General features: G+C 36.7%; 1 protein-coding gene across 1 annotated transcript in view; it reads left to right on the top strand.

Moving 5' to 3' along the window:
* Positions 1–21,558, top strand: part of DLG2 (discs large MAGUK scaffold protein 2) — a 2,147,153-nt gene that overhangs the window by 330,238 nt on the left and 1,795,357 nt on the right. The gene's annotated exons all lie outside the window — the stretch shown is intronic.

Raw genomic sequence — 21,558 nt, forward strand, 5'->3', positions numbered from 1 at the left:
TCCAGGAAGCACAGAGAGTCCCATACAGGATAAACCCAAGGAGAAACATGCCGAGACACACAGCAATCAAATTCGCAAAAATTAAAGACAAAGAAAAATTATTGAAAGGGAAAAACGACAGATAACATACTTTACATACAAGCAAAAGCTAAGAGAATTCAGCACCACCAAACCAGCTCTACAACAAATGCTAAAGGAACTTCTCTAAGTGGGAAACACAAGAGAAGAAAAGGGCCTACAAAAACAAACCCAAAACAATTAAGAAAATGGTAATAGGAGCATACATATCGATAATTACCTTAAACGTGAATGGATCAAATGCTCCAACCAAAAGACACAGACGCGCTGAATGGATACCAAAACAAGACCCATACATACGCTGTCTACAAGAGACCCACTTTAGATCTAGGTCCACATACAGACTGAAAGTGAGGGGATGCAGAAAGATATTCCATGCAAATGGAAATCAAAAGAAAGCTGCAGTAGCAATACTCATATGAGTTAAAATAGACTCTGAAAGTGAGGGGATGCAGAAAGATATTCCATGCAAATGGAAATCAAAAGAAAGCTGCAGTAGCAATACTCATATCAGTTAAAATAGACTTTAAAATAATGATACAAGAGACAAGGAAGGACACTACATAATGATCAAGGGATCAATCCAAAAAGGAGCATCTCAATACATATGGCAACTGCTAACAGCTCTAAAAGAAGAAATCGACAGTAACATAGTAATAGTTTAAGAAAATTGAAATCATATCAAGCATCTTTTCTGACCACAATGCTATGAGATTAAAAATCAATTACAGGGAAAAATACATAAAAAACACAAACACATGGAGGCTGAACAACATGTTATTAAACAATCAAGAGATCACTGAAGAAATCAAAGAGGAAATAAAAAAATACCTAGAGACAAATGACAATGAAAACACAATGATCCAAAACCTATGGGATGCAGCAAAAGCAGTTCTAAGAGGGAAGTTTTTAGCAACACAATCCTACCTCAAGAAACAGCAAACATCTCAAATACACAATCTGACAAGTAATGAAATTGAAACTGTAATTGAAAATCTTCCAACAAAGAAAAGTCCAGGACCAGATGGCTTCACAGGTGAATTCTATCAAACATTTAGAGAAGAGCTAATACCCATCCTTCTCACACTCTTCCAACAAATTGCAGAGGAAGGAACACTCCCAGACTCGTTCTATGAGGCCACCATCTCCCCGATACCAAAACCAGACAAAGATACTACAAAAAAAGACAATTACAGACCTATATTACTCATGAATATAGATGCAAAAGCCTCAACAAAATACTAGCAAACAGAATCCAACAACACATTAAAAGGATCATACACCATGATCAAGTGGGATTTATCCCAGGGATGCAAGGATTCTTCAGTATACGCAAATCAATCAGTGTGATACACCATATTAACAAATTGAAGAAGAAAAATCATATGACCATCTCAATAGATGAAGAAAAATCTTTTGTCAAAATTCCACACTCATTTATGATAAAAAACTCTCCAGAAAGTGGGCATAGAGGGAACCTATCTCAGAACCTATCTCAGATGCCACCAGTAGTTTTCTGGTGGCATCTTTAGCATTCTCTATGAATACTATCATGTCATCTCCAAACAGTGATAGTTTTACTTCTTCTTTTCCAATTTGTATTCCTTATATTTCTTTTTCTTCTCCAATTGCCATGGCAAGAACTTCCAAAACTATGTTGAATAACAGTGGTGAGAGTGGACATCCTTGTCTTGTTCCTGATCTTAGAGAAAATGCTTTCAGTTTTTCACCATTGAGAATGATGTTGGCTGTGGGTTTGTCATATATGGCCTTTATTATGTTGAGGTAGATAAATAGATAAACTAAAAATAGAATTACCATATGACCCAGCAATCCCACTACTGGGCATATACCCAGAGAAAACTATAATTCAAAAAGACACATACACCCCGATGTTCATTGCAGCAGTATTTACAATAGCCAGGTCATGGAAGCAACCTCCATGCCCATCGACAGACAAATGGATAAAGAATATGTGGTACATATATGCAATGGGATATTACTCAGTCATAAAAAGGAACGAAATTGGGTCATTTGTAGAGACATGGATGGACCTAGAGACTGTCATACGGAGTGAAGTAAGTCAGAAAGATAAAAACAAATATTGTATATTAATGAATCTATGTGGAACCTAGAAAAATGGTACAGATGAACCAGTTTTCAGGACAGAAATGGAGACACAGATGTAGAGAACAAACGTATGGACACCAAGGGGGGAAAGCGGCCGGGGGTGGTGGTGGTGGTGTGTTGAATTGGGAGATTGGGATTGACATATATACACTAATATGTATAAAATAGATAACTAATAAGAACCTGCTCTATAAAAATCCAAAGTTTGGAGACTGCTGTTGGGGTTAACAGTTACAAAGGAGTAAGGGAAGTTGAGGTATGTCTCATTTTCATAGCTGAGGTTAATATGGAGGCAGGGGCTGATCAATGATGTTTTTAAGTGGCAGTCAGTACTTTGAAGGCAGGTGGTAGTATGTGTGCGTGTAACACACACACACACAGTCTGTTAAAATTGGGGTTGTGTAGCTGATTTGGAAGGTACATGGAATCCTAGTGCTAATCAATGGCACTTTGATTGCCGAATCTTTGAATTGTTAAGATTGAGGCCTCTGATGTACTTTCCATCCTGCTCAGAATTGATTTGGAAACTGAGTAAGACTGAGTCTAATGATTACCTTGATTCCTTGAAGAAAAAGTTAACAGTGACAATAATGTGTTAATTCATAGATACCAACTATGTGACATTTATAAAATACTTAAAAGCATTAAAACATCTTAATTTCAATACCTAGAAGTAATTATTTTGACTTCTTCAGTCTTTTTTTCTGTGCAAATATATGTACATAAAATTGGGACAACAGCATGTAGGGTGTTTTTATGACTTATAAATTTAATGCAGTACTAATATTATTTACCCATATCATGTCGTTAAATATTTTTTTGAAAATATTTTAATGGCTGTATTATATTCCACCATTTGGAACTTACTTGAGCAGTTCTCCATTCAGAATTGAGGCTGTCTCCAGTTTTCTGCTCTGAGCAATGTGTAATGGCCATCGATGTATATAAACCCTTGTGCTTTTTTCAATTATTTCGTTAGGGTTGATTTTATAAATGAAACTACTGAGGCCAAGGATATTGACATTTTTAAGACTCTTGTGACAAATTGTCAAAGTGCTTTGTGGAAAGGTGTTACCAGCAGTGTTTGAAAAGGCATATCTACCTATACCCTTAGTAGCATTAATTATTTAAAGTATTTTGTCATATTAATAGACAAAATTTGTTACTTAATGCTTTAGGTTGAAATTATTTATTTATTATTGAGACTGAACTGTATTTTCCTATGATTATTGGCTATTTATATTTCTTTTGTGATTTATTCAAGTGCTTTGTCCATTTTTCTAAGTGGTGCTAGAATTCTTTTGGTTTTGCAAGAGCATTTTATTTATGAAATATGCCTTTTGTCATAACTGTTACAATATTTTTAGTTTGTGGATTACTATTAATTTTGCTTATAGTGCTTTTTGACATTCAAAATATTTAAAATTTTTATGTGACAAAATTTACCACCTTTTTTAAAAAATTCTTTTTGCTTTGTGCTTCCTCATTCCAGGATTAGTTAGTTAACTATTCTCCTATATTTTTTGTAGCCTCTTATTGCTTTGATATTTTCTCTTTTTGAATTTTTAAAAATTATTTTTAGTAAATTTCTAGATGCATAGTCACAGACATATACCTAATTTTGTATAAATTATCAAATATATGCTTTTTATTCTAAATGAAGTTCTTTTTTTTAAACTTTCATTTTTGCATGTCTCTTCTTTTACTTGTTTCCTTCCTATGCTGCATTAGCTCTACCCTCCTCACGTACAAGGTACAGATTAATGTGTTTAATCTTTCTTCACTCATATAATATGTATTCATATATAAACTATATGCATGTATATTGGAGATAGATATATATATGTGTGTGTGTGTGTGTATATATATATATATATATATATCTCCATACTGGAGCATGGACACACATATACACACAGAATTTTGCACAGTAATTGTTTCTCAGAAAATGTTCATATTATTTGAATGTTTCTTCAAGTTGTCTGGTATAGCTTTAGTTCATTCTTCTCATGGATGAATAATTTCATATTTAATCTATCATAATTAATTTAGTCATTCCCCTCTTAATGGGAATTTACTGTTTCCAGTTTTCTGCCACTATGAATAGTGCTGCAATCTAATGATTGCATGTTCATTCAAACTTACTGATGCTTTTTATATCTATAGGATAGATTCTCAGGGGTGGTATTACTGGCTTCAAGGGTATGCAGATTTTTAATTTAAGTAAGTGTTGCCAGACTTATTTCACCTTTCACATTTCTGCTGACACTGCATGTCAGTACAATTTTATCTCATATCTATCCCAGCCATAGGTGTTACTGCTCTTCTTAATTTTTGCCAGTTTAATAAGCTTAGTGATGCTTCATTTTTAACTTAAATTCCTGTTTCCAGACTATTAGTGAATTTGAGCATTGTTTCATATGTTTGCTGGGTATTTTAATCTGCTCTTCTGTGAGTTTGTTCATATTCTTTTCTCATTTTTCTATTGTATATCTCTTTGTTGTCTACTTTTATGGGCTTTTTGTATACTCAAATGATTCAATTTACGTGATCTTGCTATATGTAGATTTTCTTAGGGATAAAGATTTTCCATGAATTGATATATACATGTAATGACTTCAGTTTATGATTAGTATTCTTTCAACAAATATGTCAGCTAGAAAGCTCATTAAAAAAATCCTTTAGGCTATTTACTCAGTGGTTATCTAAAAGATTACTTGATTGAATCCATATAAATCAAGACTTTTAATTGGTTTATGAACAGATACCAGCAATATAAGGAAGAATGATGAGAAAAAAATTCACGTGGTTATTAGCTTATTTATTTTTCAACATCAAAATGAGGCTAGGCAAAATATATTTAATGTAATCTGGGTTTTTCCACGTGCAATTTAGGGTTTCTTTAACTCTATTCTATACATCTTAAAATTCCTTGTTTGGGAAGTCGTCAGTCTATGATGATTTAAATATTGGCCAGTTATACCCAAAATATAAGAACATGAATGCACACTAACTCCAATCAATATGCTTCTGAAATAAGTCTCATTGCTCTTCCTTAATGGGCTATGTGAGGCAAAGAGACAGTTCTGGCTGGTTTATTTCACTGAAGATAGAAGTGGACACAGGGGAAAAGCACCTCTTATTTGGGGTCTCAGTGACCTGGGCCAGGACAGCTGAGGATCTTGTCCTGTGGGAGTCGGCTTTCTAAAGTCAAAGTTTGGAAAGTGAGTCCAAATTAAGTTGTTGCTAAAATGGCCTAAGTGAAGAGCAGTAACTGAGAAGTGAAGTGAAAATGAAGTTCATAACCAGAAAAGCTTAGAATAACATTAGCCTAGGTTGATTCTGAAGATGTAGTACAAATGCTTTTTATGTTTTTTAATTCTCACTTTGTATCCCCTCCTTGGAACAAACTGAGCTTATTTAAAGCAGCTGGGAAAGGCATGTAAGCTCTGTAAGGGCAACAATCATAAATCTCCCTTTTCTCTGATTCCTTAGCACCCACAAGAGTGTTTGTCACATAATAGGCTCAAGAAATATATGTTAAACCAGAAAGAAGTCCCTCTAAGCATCCTCTGGTTCCCAACTTCAGTCTGGTCTTAGGACTCCTTGACTATCCCATTATGCTTCTCCTTTTCTATTCTCTTAGCTAAGTCTCCCCATGATGTAAACTAGAGTGTAGAATAAATTGGTATGCCTTAGTTGATCAAAGCTGGCAAAGGATGTCATGGATAATATCTTCTGAATCAACAAGAATGATATTCTTATGTGACTGGTACAGTGGCTCTGGAAACAGAAGTTTCAAAAACACTAAGGCAATGGTTGTGCCACTGGGATATTACTTTCTGGTGGGTTATATATGTACTAGTACCTTTATTTTTAAAAAGGTTTTGTTAAGACATCCATAGCTTTTAAAAATCGTTGATAATGCAGGAAAATGCAAAAGGAGGTATCCTCTGACAACTGCAGTCTACTAGTCTGAGGAAAAAGTCAAGAATAGTGGTTGAAATAATGACTTTATTTTATGGATTCAGGATTTAACTTAGTGTTCTGGTGTTTTTGTTTTTTGTTTTAGTAGAGTCAAGTCAATCTCTTGAAGTATTTTGGCAATGTAAAGACAAAACCTGATAGCATAAGAATGAACATTTCAGGGCAAGTAACCATTGGACTGGATATTTTAAAGACAGATAGGCATCAAATGTGTTCTGGCTGCAAGATGTCAGTGTTATTTTAATGCCAAGGAGGTGTTGCCACCCCAGCAGAAGGCTCCACAAGGAAGGGCACCATTGTACACTCAGTGTCTAGCGTAGTGCCTGGCGCAGATGAATAGTAAAGAACTATAATAGTGCATAGAAATTTTAACTTTATTTTTCTGTAAATCAGCATGATCTTGGTATGAAGCCTTGAATCTTAGTCAATTCTGGGTTTTCTCAAAGCATTTCTGCTTTATACTTAATCACTCCCCCACTTTTCCTGTACCATACTTTTTTCTCAGAGGGAACAATTCCCTGGGGCACATATTCTGCCACTGCATCTCAGTGAGAGCAGAGACATTGTGTAATACTGTATATCACTGTGTTGAGGACAGTGCCTCAATTACTATTGATGGACTGAATAATGTTGCTGGGAGAGACATGCAAGGAAGTGATACCGAGCAGGACCACATGGGGCCCCTGGGCACAAAAGCCTTCCTATGTCCCCCATTTCTTTGATTACAGGTTTTAGTCAGCCTCCACACATCCTTCTCTGAGTTCCAACGGGCAGTTTCAAAGAGTTGTTAATTCGGGAAGGGAGGGGACGTGAGACAAGGGAGGAACAGTCAAAGAGAAACAATAGTGCAGCTTTGGGGCAAAGTCCTGGTTCCCCCTCAAGGGATATACACAGTATCTTTGAGCTGTTTTGCAGATATTGAAAGCCCCACCAGGTGGGAGAAGTTAACTATATGCTGCCCACAAGCACATAGACCCCAGATGGTTGGAACCAGAAGGTTGATGATGCTGACTCCCACTTACCTCACTACCAGCCAATCAGAAGAATGTCCACGAGCTGATCACGCCCTCTTTGAACCATTTCTATAAAACTTCTCACTACCCCCTCCAGGTTGGGGCACAGTTTTGAGGGCATTAGCCTGCTGTGGCCCCCTTTGCCTGGCAACGCAATAAAGCTGTTCTTTTCTACTTCACCCAAAACTCTTTCTCTGAGATTTAATTCGGTGTTGGGGTAAAGAGGCCAGATTTGGCTTCAGAAGCATGATGGTCATCAGTCAGCATCTACTGTGAGATAACTCCTATTGGGACATTTCCTTCTTAATCTTCAGTAGTCATCACTCCTTTAAGTTGGCATTTGCAGCTGAGATGCATGTTTCCACCTGGTCTCTAGCTTTAAGGTCCACTCCACCATCTGCTCCTCCTCTTCATTCCAACCACAAAGCTTCTTCACTTTAAAAAACAAAAAACAAAAAACCTCCATCTGTGTTATCTCATAGCTATTGTATATGGGCAAAAACTAGCAGCAAAATGAGCATTTGGCTGCTTCCTGCTCTTCTTGGGGTATGACGGGGTCTTGTGAAGCTGTTCAGGATTTGCTATCTGGATATACCTTTACCCTTGTTTCCCCTTTATTCTCCTGTGCCGCACTGGTGCCAGGGAACTTCTTTAAAGGCTTAGGGTTGGGAGAAGGATGCAAGCTGAAATAATTCTCATCAAAGTTTTCTTTTTCTCTTCTTTTACTCTTTTTATCTCACTCTTTAACATGAGTTTTTTGGTCAGAGAGAGGTGGACCACGTATATATAGTTGGGGAGAAACAGATTCCATTTAACTGCATATTCTTATAAATCTTTCCAGTCTTATACCTGGACTATAGTTTTTGAATTTAAAAGCAAAAATATGGTGACTGTGGTTTCTGTTCTTATGCCCCTTGGAAGGTCTGGAGACCTTTAATACAGCAACTCAATTGTAGGATGGTAGGGTAAAAAGGATTTGCAAGGAAAACCCATTTTTAATAAGTCATTAGGTCTTTCTGCAACAGATGCAGAAAGATTTGCTGTAGTAGCTTATATCCTGCAACTTGAATTTTAATGCCTGGCTTCCTACAGGAAAATTTACTGTAAAGGAAAGAGGACAGTAGATAGAAATCTCTTAATCAGCTTCTGAAAAATAAGAAAAAATAAAGTGAAGCTTAAGTCTCAACAAAACCTTTTTTTTCCCCCTTGTTTTATTGAAACATAATTGATGTACAGCACTGTGTTTAAGTTTAAGGTGTACAGCATAATGACTTCACTTACGTATATTGTGAAGTTATTACCACAATAAATTTAGTTAACGTCCATTAGTTTATATAGCTACCAAAAAGAAAAAAAAGAAAAAAAAAGTTTTGTTCTTATGATAACTCTTAGAATTTATTCTCTTAACAACTTTCAAATGTACCATACAGCAGTGTTAACTGTAGTCATCATGTTGTACATTACCTCCCCAGTACTTATTTATCTTCTAACTGGAGGTTTGTACCTTATGAAACCTTTGTTTTTAAAAGATACTTGTGAAAAATGCTGTACATCTTGCCTTGCAATTCAACTGAGTAGTTCTTTGATATTTTTGATTCTGTGGTAGTGTCTCTCTACTTTCAGTTTTTGCTATAAAATAAATCAGAAGTGATGGAAAAATGAGATTGGAATTTTGTACCATGTAGTATGACACTGTATCATACTTAATATAATTTTAAGTGACTGGTTTTCTACTGCCCTGTTTTCAAACAGTGTACGTGCAATCTAGAAACCTTCACAGAGGAGAGGGTTTTAGCATTTCTGGTGGTACATAAGGCAGTGTGACTCCTTTGTCAAAACCTGCCGCTATCTTCCCACTCAAAGTGAAGGTTAATTTCCTCACAGTGACCTATAGAGCCCTACAACTTGTGGCCACGGTTACCTCTCAGATCTAAATCCTAGTCCTCACTCACTCCTGTCCTGCTTCTCTAGCCTCCTCACTGCTCCTCAAACACTTAGAACCTTGAATTTTTGCACTTGCTTTGTCCTTGGCCTGAAATGCTATTTCTCCAGATAGCTGCATGGGGAAGGGGAGTCATCTCTTTCAAGTCTTCAATGTCACCTTCTCAGTGATTCCTACCCCATTCTACTTAAAATATCCTTCTCACCTGCCCAGAACCCCTGTTATCATGCCTTGCTTTGTTTTTATTCATTGCACGTTTCTTTATCTATCAGAGGAGCATTACGTTGTTGTTAAGAGCAAGCCCTCTAGAGTCAGACCATTTGGGTTTGACTCCAAGCTCTACCACTTACTAGTTGTGTGAATTTTGGGGAAATTACTTAATCACACTATATCTCAGCTGCTTCTTCTAAAATGGAATTGTCACAAGAATTAACCTTTTTTTTCCCCTCACAATGAACTATTAGCTGCATGAGGGCAAGGATTTTTGTCTGTTTATTGCTTTTACTCTAGCACCTAGAATATTTCTCCCATTTTATCAATTACTTGCTTAGAGGTTTAATTATATGATTTTGGCTTACAGCAAGTTTCCTAAGAACAAATATTCTAAAGTTTGATCCACCTTTTTAGCCAGGACCATTTGAATCTTCTGTGACAGTGAGCTATATTTTTAAAACAAGGGCATAGCCCAAGTGACAGTTAATAGAATGATTCACTCATCCATTACTTCTTTCATTTAAATATTTATTGTCTAAGCTACTGTTTTTTGTTAGACTCTGTGCTAGATACATTCACTGGGAGATGCTGAAATTTAAAACATATATTTTTTTCCATTGACCCTGACCTCAAGGAGCTTGTTTTCCAGTTGAGAGTCTGGGCTTTTAAGGATGAGTGCATGGGGATGGTGACTAAAATACTAACCTTGTAGTCAAATATATCTGGTTTATATATTTTATTCCTGCCACTCGCAAGCTATATTACCTTGAATAAGTTATTCAATCATTCTAAACTGTAGGTTCCTAATCAATGAAGCAGGCAAAATAATTGTACCTACCTCAAAGGGCTTTGAAGTTATTATATGAAATTATCTATGTAATGTGCTTAATATAGTGCCTGGTAAATAGTAGGAACTCAATAATTTTTATCTACTATTACTGTTGCCTTGAAGGATGGATAGAGTGTGTAGAAAGAGGCAAAAAGGGTGCTCCAGGCAGAGAGAACAGCCTGATTTAAGTCAGAAAAATGGTAAAGCATGGGATGTATATGGGAGATTACAACTAGTTCTGTTTGACTGAAATGTGGAATACATTAAAGTAGGTAGGGAATGTAGAAAGACCAAAGCTCTGTCATGTAATTCTTCACCATGAAGTAACCACTGGTAACATGTTGGCATATTTCCTTCTAGCTATTTTTTTTAATACAGTGTAAATTTGTGTAAAAGAGTGCTTATTATAGAATTGAGATTAAAAATACAGGTAATACTAGTAAACATTTATACAGTGCTATTTATTTGCCAGACACTGTTCTCAATGTTTTAGTTGTATTAATCCCATTGCTTCCCATCTGGCTCTTCTTAACAGATCAATTATGTCTTCTAGGGTTTTGATAAAAGAAAAGAAAAAAAAAAAAAAAGAAAAACTCACTCTGAAATACTCCCAAGGTAGTGTGTATCTCTATGTAGAAGATAATCCTGGTTTGATGCTCCACAGCTGATCATTTGGCAGTATTTCTCCAGCTGTCTTCTAATATGACTGTGCCTGGTTCAGTCTACTTCCATTTCCATAATAGGAGTTATTTCTCTGAGTACAGATTTCTTTAGAATCTTTCTATTATTAAAAGGGGAAAGGAGAAGTTGGCTAGATCAGGAGTTATCCATTACATAGAGTTTTAGAATGAGTTCATGTTGTTTCAGTTGGTTGTCCCTCCGAGCCTTATTTGGTAGCATGGACCTTCCATATTACTACTTTCTGAAGAGATGGAGAAAACTTCTTTTCATCTTCTGCCTCCTGCATCCCCACACAAACTGAGGGAAGGCTCTTAAGGTAGACGAAAGTGACACCATCAGCTTCTCTGCTCAGTCCCCTGTCTCTAATTTACCGAGGAGACTATTCTCGTGACATTAGAGTTCCTGAGGGTAGAGTTCCTGAGGGTAGCGTATTCAATAGGCAGGGATTAAGGTATAATGGTAAGTCCCTTCAGATTGTGAGAGGGTCCTAGAGCAGGAAAGATTCCTGCTATTTCCAGCCCTATGAAGCAACATTTTCCCTAAGACTTCTGATGAAAGATCTTGTTTTTCCAGCTATCTTCCTCTTTGTCTGATTCCATTTCTCATAGTCCTAGTTTATGAAAATTGTCCTTTTCTAGCTGATTCACCAAACCTCAGTTCTTAGTGAGGATAACATTATTTATTAATTTATTCTGCCAATATATGTATATACATTTATTTTCAAGTCATCAAGTTTATTTTACTCAACAAATATTTATCAAGTGCTTTTTATGTTCAGGTGCTTTTCTAGGTGATGAGAGTAAATTCTCCTGGGTGTGAGGTGGGGAGCAGACAGAAAGTAAACAGGTAAGAAGAAAAAAAACCACAAGGCAGATTCTGATAATTGCTCTGAAGAGAAAGAGAAAAAAAACCCTCAGGTTGACAAGGAGTCACTAGAAGGCTACATTTTACAAGGTGACCAGAAAACATTTTATGTTGTTTCAGGCCTTTTTCTACTATAAAAGTCATGGTGATAAATATACATTGGACTCCACGAAATTGCTTATAATCAACATTTTTCACCCACAAAAATGGCAATTTTATGTGGTTCAACCTAATAGCTGATAACCCTGAGAACTTCTATCTGAGCAGATAGAATTTTAAGAGCTAAGATATTTATATTAAAGTTTTATTTCAAATGCATAATTGCTCTCTACCAATATTCATTGAGTATACTATTATATGTCAGAATAGATATATATCAACAAACAAAAAACATTTTTTTGATTGCATGCCCATTATAATCTAGTGGAGGGGACAAGCAATAAGTAATTATCAAAATTAAATAAAGTATATAATACATCAGTATATGATGACTGCTATGGGAACAATAAATATGGTTGAAAGGCATTAGGAATGCTGGTTACAAGGGATAGCAATTTTAACTGAGTGGTCAGTGTAGGCCTCAATGACAAGGTGATATCTGAGCAAAGAACGTGAAGGGTGGTAATGGAATTATCTGTGAGATTATCTGGAGAAAGACCATTACAGGTGGAGGGATCGCTAGTATGAAGGTCCTATAGTGGGAGCATACTTAGTATATTCACGAATAGTGGGGCCAGCCTGTTTGGCTGCAGCTGAGGGGAAAAATGGAAGAAGAATAGAAGGAGAGGTGAAAGAGGTAATAGGGGACCGGATTATGTACAGTCTTATAGGCTACTGGAAAGATTTTACTCTGAGAGAAGTGAGAAACTATTGGAAGGTTTTGAACATATGAATGACTTAATCTGACCTTCCCAAAAGGCATGCAGAATCTTATGTTTTTAGGAATTAGAAATATTTTATTTTTGCCTGGGTTGGCTTGACTTGCCATTATTTTCCACAGGCTTCTTTACTGTAGGTCTATATTTAATGTCTACTGAAGTGGATAGCAAGGATAATGGAGTCATTGTTTTGGATCCTATGAAGTCCCTGTAGTGTGCCCCCCAATGACTGATTTCTCCCTTGAAACAAAATCAGATGAATCCTCAAAGTAAAAGCTTTGACATAGTTTTAGTAGTATGTAGTTTAAAAAGACCTTGAGGTCATGGTTTTAGACTTTTCTTGTCTTGACAGAAAGTGACATTTACCTGTTTGCATTCAGCCTGGGATGATTTTAAACATAAGCTCCACCTACTAGTTCTTGAAATTTCATCTCAGGTGCTTAGAGGGAGAGATCTCTCTTCTCACTTCCTCAGCATGTGTATGATAAAATTCTAACTGTTTAACTAAAAATCTGATTTATATAAGGTTTTTGGAAAATGTAGATCAAAAAGTTTTTTGCCACCCCATTAAAACATTTAACCTGTAATATGTTGTTGATATCACAAGGTGGCAGCAGCAGGGTCATAACAGAGCTGTTCTGTGTTGAGTTGTTGAAGTTTTGAAACAAGTTGGAAATTATTCATTCAGCCTTTACTTTAGGAATAAAACAAAAGAAATTCCTTGTTTTAAACATTTTAAAGTAAGCATACAATTTGAAGTTAGATTTTGTTCATTTGTTTGTTCTTTAGGTGATTTTTCCTGAGCTATAAGTGATTTATCTTTCTCATCTATTCTGGTCTTTGCTGAGGCACATATTGTTCTTCTTCTATCTGCTAACACTATTTTAACTGATTTTAGCTCCCAGGTATGGTGAGTTTTCTTTTATTCTTTTGTGAAAGAAGTGGACATAGCATCCTCCCCACCTCTGCTTTAAGAATTTATATATATTAGTCTGTTTTTTCCACAGAGCTTGAGTTGCTGAGCTGAATCCTGCAATTCTTACTTGGTAACAGAAAGAAAGCATTTTTATATTACTGAACAATTATTAAACCGTGTTGCAGTAACAGCCTTGGGCAGGGAAGGAGGAAGCTTGGCATAACAGAAAAATTGAGCCATCTGAGACCTCTGTGTTTGGATTTTGGTTTTGCCATTTGTAAGATGTGTGGCCACGGCCAAATTACTTAACCTCTGCAAACGTCAATTCCTTTATCTGTAGAATGTTAAAATAATAATAATGCTTACCTCATAAGATTGTTGTGAAGAATGAATAATACATAAGGCATATAAAGTACTTAGTACAGTTCCTGAACCTAATAAATACTCCATAAATAGCAGCTATTTTGATATGATCTTATGGAAAGTCCTTTCACATCTCTGAGTCTCATTTACTTCATCAGTAAATGGAGAAAAAAAAGTCCTACATGTTGGGAAAGAGCAAATGAAAGGATGTATATAAGAAAGTTTTGAAAACTGAATTCTGTAAACTGCATTATATTAAAATGTGTGGTAAAAATAGGATTTTATTTTCCTATTTCATCATTCCTCCCTGGGGATTCAGATCAAATAATAGATGAGAATGCATTTTGCAAAGCTGAAGCATTATGTGAATATAAGATAATATCATCATTACTATATGACGTCCAAATATCTTCCCATATGCCCATTGCTGTTACTTGGAATTCTTTCCATGGGTAGTTTGGTGGAGCTGAACAGGAGAAAGAGAATAATAGTTATTCCTGTTAAAATGTGCATACCTGCTGTAAGACAATACTGCTGTTAGCAGGCTCTTGCATGAGCTTGTCAGAGCTCCATATTGATATTTAAATAAGAGCAGTAGTTTTTGTTTGTTTTGTTTTGTTTGTCTGAGAGAGTGGGTGGATAAAGAGTAATTATTTGGCATGGGGGACCTGGGTAATGGTAGGAAGGAGGTAGGGAATAAATGATGATAAATGGGAGTTGGGAGAGATGTGGAGTGGAGAGAAGAGGCAGAATCAGGGAAAGGGAAACTTGAAGGAGAAGAAGATGGTCTCAAACATAAGCATTAAACTATAGTTAATGTTTTTGTTATACCAGTCTGGCAAGAAGCACAGAAATTAGCCCTTATAAGGAATGATGAAACTGTCTTCCCTTCTGTTCCCCTTCCCTCTTCTCCCTTTCTTTCCCTCACTTTTCTCCTTCCTTCCCTTCCCTTTGCTATCACTTGTAGAATCTGCTATGTGTAGTGTCTTTTTTTTTTTTTTGTGGTAGGTGGGCCTCCCACTGCTGTGGCCTCTCCCGTTGCGGAGCACAGGCTCCGGACGCGCAGGCTCAGCGGCCATGGCTCACGGGCCCAGCCGCTTCGCGGCATGTGGGATCTTCCCAGACCGGGGCACGAACCCGTGTCCTCTGCATCGGCAGGCGGACTCTCAACCACTGTGCCACCAGGGAAGCCCTGTGTAGTGTCTTTAAGCTGCCACCTGCCTTGGAACACAACTGGTTTGTAAAAGCGAACCTCAGGAACACCTTCTTTACAACCTCAGTTCAGTTCTGCCCAGCTCCCTTTGACTTGTCCCTTTCACTTGATTCCTTCTTTCTTCCAGTCTTCTAATTCCTGACCTGAATACTAGTTATTTTCTTCTTCTTGGACCTAATATCTTTCTTTATATCAGTGATAAAGATGCAGAAGACCAAGGCTCCTCTTTTGATCTTATACTTTAGTAGGAGTAACAGTGTCTCATATGTATAGACCATTACATGTTTGAAAATACCACTTATCTTAATTGATTCTCACAACGGTTTAGTAAGCCAGGTAGAGTTGACGTCACTGTCCATATTAGAAATGAGGAAGCTGTGGATAGGCAACTTGTCCAGAATCATATTGTTAGAAAGTGATGGAGTTAGGAGTTTGACTTCAAGGCAGGGATTTTCCCATTACACTACAGGAGAAAAAGAGCAATTTTCACTGGGATATTGAAGATGGGTTTCATGGCTAGGTAGCTTTAGCACTGGTCTTTGTGTGATGCTTAAGACTTTGGTTGAAGAGGCAGGTGTTCCAGATAGAGAAAACTAAGTGAAAGTTTGGAAGAGTAATAAAACCTGCTACCTATAATTGAAGTCTGGGCTAGGCACTTTTCATGATCTCCTAATCTCTATAATAATCCAGCAAGGTAAGCATTTTATTGATTGATTGCTTATCTTTTTTGAAAATAGGATTTGAGGTGGTAGGTAGACATTATTATTTCTAATTTGTAGAAGATGAAACTAAACCTCAGAAAAGTTAAGTAACTTGATCAACATCACATAGTAAAATGTGGTGACATGGGGATTAATAAACATGGGCCTGACATCCCATGTCCCTTCCTAGGAAGAGAGGGGAAAGGCTTTATGGGTAACGAGTAGTCAGGTTCAGCAGGCAGGGGGGCTGAGAATAAGATAGGTGATTTTAGCTGATTGAGAGCTTTAATTACAATACTACAGAGTTTAGACATTCTTCTTTAGGCATTTGTGAGCAATAGAAAGTTTTTGTGTAAGGAAGTAGCATTATCAGCTGTGCTGAGGAAGATTCAGCTGGCAGCATCATGCATGATAGATTGGAGAAGGGAGAAACTGGTGGCAGGGAGACCAATTGTGTGTCTGTCACACTAGAAAATATTCAACTGAGTACCTGGAGAATTATGCATTTCCCTTCTTAAGGATACTGAATAGTGGATTTTTCTTTACAAGTACCATTTCTCCTGGGTAAAAACTTGACTTATAAAGAACAAAATTATGTTAAATTTAGAAAACACAGTCAAACTAACTTGTAAAAGAAAGGAAAATCCTAGTGACCAAATTAATTACCTAGGGAAACCTGTGAGTAACTTAATGGAGCTAGTGGTTACTTTGCTGAGGTTGAAGGTTATCTATGAATAATTTAAAGTAATAATTTTCTTTGGAGTATTTTAGCTAATCTTCTAATAATCTGATCCAAAATAGTTAGAGTACTTTAGTTTTCTACCTAATATTGCTCAAATGTAATGAAAGTGGATCACATTCATACTTACTGGAATCATTGGACCTTAAAGGATATATTATTGAGATAGTGTGTAGATATTTAACTAAAATTCCACTAATTTTAATCACTTTGAAATTTCTCGAAGTTTGACCTTCCTCTTCATCCACAATGCCATTGATCTAATTCAGTCTTTCATAGAATCTTGCTAAGAGATTTGACAACAGGCTTCTAACTGATCCTCATAATCTAGTCTTTCCTCTTTTAACTCAACCTCCATAATCCAACAGTTTAAAAACTACCTATTGATCCTTATTGATTACTGACGTTCCATTTCCTTAACATAGCATTTACCTTGGGCCTTTATAGTCTGGCCCAAACTTAAGTTAAGCCTAACTTAAGCCTTGTTCTTGTTCCTTCTTCTGTCTGAAATATTCTTCCCTTTGTTTTCATCCGGAAATTTCCTGCTTAATCTTTTAAAGGCTTACTTGTCTATCACCAGTCTTCTAGTGACCTCAAGTAGAACAAATTCTGCTCTCCTGTAGAACAAATTCTTTCCTGTGTGCTGCTCAAGGCCTCTGTTAGAGGGTTCATTGTATTTTATTAGAACTAGCTGCTCAAGTGCTTCACCTGTTAGATTTTGAGCAGCCTGATATCAAGTATTAAATTTGTCCATACAGCTGTAATATGGTTTATTTACAGCTCATTAGGCAGTAAGTACTCAATAAATGTTTATTGATGATTGACAATACTTTCCTTGCTGTCTAAGAAAAATATGATGTTTTTCTAAATATATATATATTGTACTAGAAGCCTGTCTTAAAATTTCCTGGTTGACCCAAGGAAAAGGTTCTAGTTCTAGATAAGGAGGTTGTTAAAAGTACAAAAATGAGTCATGGTGGTTAACAGCTTACTCTATCCTTTAAAGCACTTATTATGTGGCAGACTATGAGACAATTATGGGCTTAAAATGATGTCGTGTAGTTCTACATCCTTCCCTGTGCAGGAACCTTATTAGCAGATAGTGTTACTCTCAGAGTCAGAGATGTTACTGGGTCATTAGCAGTCTTGGAGAGAATGGTTAGGGTGGAGGGACTATTTTTCCAGCTACAGAATTGATATGGGTCGATTGCTTACCCATTTTAATAACTTGTTCTCTTTAAAAATTCATTTTTTGCCATTTTTGGAATTATGCAATTTTACAATTCCAAGCCTAATTCAACAGGCAGAGTATCTTGGCAAAAAAGACATAGAAGTCTCACATTCCCTAAAGTTTTCCTCCCATAGAGAAAGGAGCTCGCAGTATATATAAGGGGTCAATCCAACTCTGAAAATATGGTGAGGGAATGAGATTTGTTCATGAGGTAGACCTATCAATAACTTGAAAATAAAAATGTAACTGTGAAAAATATTTCAAATATTCATACTCTATAAGCTCTATGTCATGCCACCTGTATGACATGGGAGTAGGTCTAAGGAAGTCTACCTGCCTTAGACTCTGTCCATGGAGAGTTTATATGGTAACCTCAAAAGGACTTGATTTTTTTTTTTTTTTTCCGGTATGCGGGCCTCTCACTGCTGTGGCCTCTCCCGTTGCGGAGCACAGGCTCCGGACGCGCAGGCTCAGCGGCCATGGCTCACGGGCCCAGCCGCTCCGCGGCATGTGGGATCTTCCCGGACCGGGGCACGAACCCGTGTCTCCTGCATCGGCAGGCGGACTCTCAACCACTGCACCACCAGGGAAGCCCAGGACTTGATATTTTTATCAAGAAGTATTGTCTTGCTTTGAATCAGCTTAGTATTTTTTCTCTTAGGGAGATTAGCACTTTCCACAATGTATTGGGTTGGCCAAAATGTTCTTTTGGGTTTTCCATATCTTACGGAAAAACCCGAGTGAACTTTTTGGCCAACCCAATATTATAGTTATTTGTGAGCAAGGTAGAAGTCCCTTACAATATTATAGACTCAGGAACTGTTCCATGTGTATATGGCTTACATACCCTCAGTACTAGCCCACATCCCTACATATAGTAGCCACTTACTGAATGTTCATTGGATAAATAAATTGATTATATTATTGTCTTATCTAAAAGTACTATATAGTTTTCAAACTATATAAAAATATGAAACTGGGCACAGTAATTGAAATTGGGAGTGTTACAGAAAACTTCTGATGTATGATTATCCAACTTGTAACACTGGTTCAGGAACACATTCCACATTTTAAGTGGAGAATTTCGTTGTAAAATGAATGATATGCACCTTCCTTTCTCTCCACCATACTTTTGTTCCATTAATTTTTGTTTGTTTTTTATTTTTTTAACGACCTTATTGGTGTATAATTGCTTTACAATATTGTGTTAGTTTCTGCTGTATAACAAAGTGAATCAGCTATACGTATGCATATATCCCCATATCCCCTCCCTCTTGCATCAACCTCCCACCCTCCCTATTCCACCCTGCTAGGTGGTCACAAAGCACCGAGCTGATCTCCCCTTGTGATGCAGCTGCTTCCTGCTAGCTATCTATTTTATATTTGGTAGTGTATATATGTCAATGCTGCTCTCTCACTTCATCCCAGCTTACCCTTCCCCCACCCCGTGTCCTCAGGTTGATTCTCTAGATCTGCATCTTTATTCTGGTCCTGCACCTAGGTTCATCAGAACCATTTTTCTTTTAGAGTCCATATATATGTGTTAGCATATGGTATTTGTTCTTCTCTTTCTGACCTCACTCTGTATGACAGACTCTAGGTCGATCCACCTCACTACAAATAACTCAGTTTCATTTCTTTTTATGGCTGAGTAATATTCCATTGTATATATATGCCACATCTTCTATATCCATTCATCTGTTGATGGACACTTAGGATGCTTCCGTGTTCTGGCTATTGTAAATAGAGCTGCAGTGAACACTGTGGTACCTGACCCTTTTTGACTTGTGGTTATCTCAGGGTATATGCCCAGTAGTGAGATTGCTGGGTCGTATGGTAGTTTTATTTTTAGTTTTTTAAGGAACCTCCCACGTGTCTTTTTGAATTACGGTTTTCTCTGGGTATATGCCCAGTAGTGGGATTGCTGGGTCATATGGTAATTCTATTTTCAGTTTTTTAAGGAACCTCCATACTGTTCTCCATAGTGGCTGTACCAATTTATATTCCCACCAACAGTGCAAGAGGGTTCCCTTTACTCCACACCCTCTCCAACGTTTATTGTTTGTAGATTTTTTGAAGATGGCCATTCTGACCAGTGTGAGGTGATAACTCATTGTAGTTTTGATTTGCATTTGGGGATTCAGTTGTTTGTTTTTTTAATATGGAGCTGTTTATATATTTGGGAGATTAATCCTTTGTCCGTTGATTCATTTGCAAATATTTTCTCCCATTCTGAGGGTTGTCTTTTCGTCTTGTTTATGGTGTCCTTTGCTGTGCAAAACTTTTTAAGTTTCATAAGGTCCCATTTGTTTATTTTTGTTTTTATTTACTTTTCTCTAGGAGGTGTGTCAAAAAGGATCTTGCTGTGATTTATGTCACAGAGTGTTATGCTTATGTTCTCTAAAAGTTTTATGGTGTCTGACCTTACATTTAGGTCTTTAATCTATTTTGAGTTTATTTTTGTGTATGGTGTTACAAAGTGTTCTAATTTCATTCTTTTACATGTAGCTGTCCAGTTTTCCCAGCACCACTTATTGAAGAGGCTGTCTTTTCTCCACTGTATATTCTTGCCTCCTTTATCAAAGATAAGGTGACTGTATGTGTGTGGGTTGATCTCTGGGCTTTCTATCCTGTTCCATTGATCTATATTTCTGTTTGTGCCAGTGCCATACTGTAGCTTTGTAATATAGTCTGAAGTCAGGGAGCCTGATTCCTCCACCTCCATTTTTCTTTCTCAAGATTCCTTTGGCTATTCTGGGTCTTTTGTGTTTCCATACAGGTTGTGAAGTTTTTTGTTCTAGTTCTGTGAAAAGTGCCAATGGTAGTTTGATAGGGATTGCATTGACTCTGTAGATTGCTTTGGGTAGTATAATCATTTTCACAATGTTGATTCTTTCAATTCAAGAACATGGTATACCTCTCCATCTGTTTGTATCATCTTTAATTTCTTCATCTGTGTCTTATAGTTTTCTGCATACAGGTCTTTTGTCTCCTTAAGTAGGTTTGTTCCTAGGTATTTTATTCTTTTTGCTGTAGTGGTAAATGGGAGTATTTCCTTAATTGCTCTTTCAGATTTTTCATCAATAGTGTATAGGAATGCAATAGATTTCTGTGCATTAATTTTGCATCCTGCTACTTTACCAAATTCATTGATTAGCTCTAGTAGTTTTCTGGTAGCATCTTTAGGATTCTCTGTGTATAGTATCATTTCATCTGCAAACAGTAACAGCTTTACTTTTTCTTTACCGATTTGGATTCCTTTTATTTCTTTTTCTTCTCTGATTGCAGTGGCTAAAACTTCCAAAACTATGTTGAATAATAGTGGTGAGAGTGAGCATCCTTGTCCTGTTCCTGATTTTAAAGGAAATGGTTTCAGTTTTTCATCACTGAGAACGATGTTGGCTGTGGGTCTGTCATATATGGCCTTTATTATGTTGAGGAAAGTTCCCTTTATGCCTACTTTCTAGAGAGTTTTTATCATAAATGTGTGTTGAATTTTGTCGAAAGTTTTTCTGCATCTATTGAGATTATTTTATGGTTTTTATCCTTCAGTTTGTTAATATGATGTATTACATTGTTTGATTTGCATATATTGAAGAATCCTTGCATTCCTGAGTTAAACCCCACTTGATTATGGTGTATGATCCTTTTAATGTGCTGTTGGATTTTGTTTGCTAGTATTTTGTTGAGTATTTTTGCATCTACATTCATCAGTGATATTGGCCTGTAGTTTTCTTTTCTTGTGACATCTTTGTCTGGTTTTGGCATCAGGGTGATGGT

The sequence above is a fragment of the Physeter macrocephalus genome, chromosome 16, assembly GCF_002837175.3.
Source record: "Physeter macrocephalus isolate SW-GA chromosome 16, ASM283717v5, whole genome shotgun sequence".
NCBI classification, from domain to species: Eukaryota; Metazoa; Chordata; class Mammalia; order Artiodactyla; family Physeteridae; genus Physeter; species Physeter macrocephalus.